Source organism: Colobus angolensis, unplaced genomic scaffold (assembly GCF_000951035.1).
Source record: "Colobus angolensis palliatus isolate OR3802 unplaced genomic scaffold, Cang.pa_1.0 Scaffold200, whole genome shotgun sequence".
Taxonomy (NCBI): domain Eukaryota; kingdom Metazoa; phylum Chordata; class Mammalia; order Primates; family Cercopithecidae; genus Colobus; species Colobus angolensis.
In genome coordinates, this window is record NW_012115156.1 from 5,620,851 (window position 1) to 5,623,015 (window position 2,165).

Here is a 2,165-nt window from a genome sequence, read left to right on the forward strand (position 1 = left end):
AGCTAGCAACTTCCAAATATGACTTTGTATTTGTGAAGTATTAGCCAAATGTGGCATAGGGGGTGATAGACCACCATCATGCCAAATAATAGTTTTGTTGCCATCCGCAGCAATGCTGTGATTACCTTTATGCCAACGTAGGTTGACATGACTAAATGTAGTTTGAAAATCTCCATGTACACTCCAATCTGTGATAAGGTAATTACGACTTTTTCCTTTTGCTTCTAATAATAATCACGGCCCACTACCCCTATACCTAGTCCGCTCTAATTGGGAAACACCTCCAGACACATCAGGGATAGGGCATAAGGATAATGTAGTTGGTAGAGTTTCATTAAGTACTGCAGTATGATTATACTTAAAACTTTGAGCCACAATAATCATAGTAAAGGCAGAGATATGACTATAGTTACAGCAAACAGCCCAAGCCTCATGAGAAAGATGCAGACAATGTGGACTACTCCCAAGACATATAGGTAACCCTTCAACCCCAAATTGATATGAACTATTTACTGTGCCAGTGTCTAATTCAGGATCCTGGTTTAAAAAAGGCGATGGCATCCAAGCAGTATCATTAGTAAATACTGAGACTTCTCTGTCTCCCCAGGCCACACCTTGATATAAGGGTGGAAAAGGAATATAAGCCCAGTATGTAAATTCTCCAGCCATTACCTGACAATTTACTACAGCCAGCATAGCCAGGAATAAAGTCAGTGGGGTTTTGGGCTGCCCAGCTTGTTGAACAACCCCTTCAGCTTCCTGAGTAAGCTTTTTCAGTTGACCCCATGTCGGGGGCTCTGCACGCCGAGTCCTGAAGGTGAATGTTCTCTGAGCGCTCAGATTCAGCTCCTGAAATTTCTTGAGGAACTCTTTGGATTGGCTTCTCTTCGCCATGGCACTGTTTCAACCGTCGAGATGGAAACCACTCGTCTCCGGCACCTGTACAGACAAGAGCATAGCCTCGGCCCCATTGTAAAACTTTTCCTTTTAAATATTTCCCTTGTAGTGAAGGATAATACACCCACAGATTACTGTTTTGCTGCTTTTCTAAAGGCTGTTGAAAATGTTTCACCGCTGCAGACTGCTGTAATTGGCGCCAATGGTTGAGAAAATTTAAAGTAAAAAGGGCTTTCAGAATTTGATGTTTTGGGGAATCTCGCCCATCTCCCCCTTTTTGTTTTAAAAGTTGTAATTTTAGGGTAGCATTGGCTCTTTTAAAATTGCTTGACCTTGACTGTTAAATGGAATACCAGTGGAATGATGAATATGGTATAAAGAGAGGAAGGCAGCCAATTTGCGAGAGCAATAAGTAGGGGCATTATCAGTTTTTAACTTAGCAGGGACTCCCATAACTGCAAAGCAAGTAAGTAAATGAGTAATAACAGAGTTAGCCTTTTCAGAGGGTAATGGCGTAGCCCACTGGAAATGTGACCATGTATCAATAGTATGATGAACATATTTTAAACGACCAAAGGAAGAAACATAAGTTACATCCATTTGCCAAATGTGATTTTTTTGAATGCCTCGAGGATTAATACCTGGACTTAAAAAAGGTGCAATAATAGGAGCACAAGATGGGCAGGCTCTGACAATAGCTCGGGCTTGACGGCGTGTTATAGAAAATCACCATTGTAATCCTAAACTATTAGTATGATGTAGTTGCTGCTCATCCTGAGCCCGTTGGAAGTAAGAGTCACAAATAATAAAGAAAATAATTTTTGTAAAGGAGTTTGAGGAAATAATGGTAAAGAAGTCTGAGAAATATATTTAGTTACATATACAGCATATTGGGTATCACTAACTATATTACAAGGGGTTTGAGGCCAGTCTTGTAGAACCATAAGAATGGCAAAAAGTTCTCCTTGTGGTACTGATTCAAATGGATAGTGAGAAATTTTTGAATTGTCTGAAGTCCAGTATCCAGCCTTTCCGTTGCTTGAAGCATCAGTAAAAAAGGTGGGACCTTTAACTGGAGTGTAAGAGATAGGATTATATGGCAGTAAAGCGGAAAAGCAAATAATTTATTACTAGGATAATGCTGAGAAAAAGAACCAGTATACTCAGCGCAAGCCACTTGCCAACCTTCATGAGTTTTCAATAGAGGTGAATTTTTTTAATGGCTTTATTAGCCAAAAACAGCCACTCTAGAATATTATTATCTTGGT

At 39.9% G+C, this 2,165-nt stretch overlaps 1 protein-coding gene across 1 annotated transcript in view; it reads left to right on the forward strand.

Moving 5' to 3' along the window:
- The window catches only part of AGPAT9 (1-acylglycerol-3-phosphate O-acyltransferase 9), an 84,080-nt gene that overhangs the window by 30,309 nt on the left and 51,606 nt on the right, over nucleotides 1-2,165 (forward strand). The gene's annotated exons all lie outside the window — the stretch shown is intronic.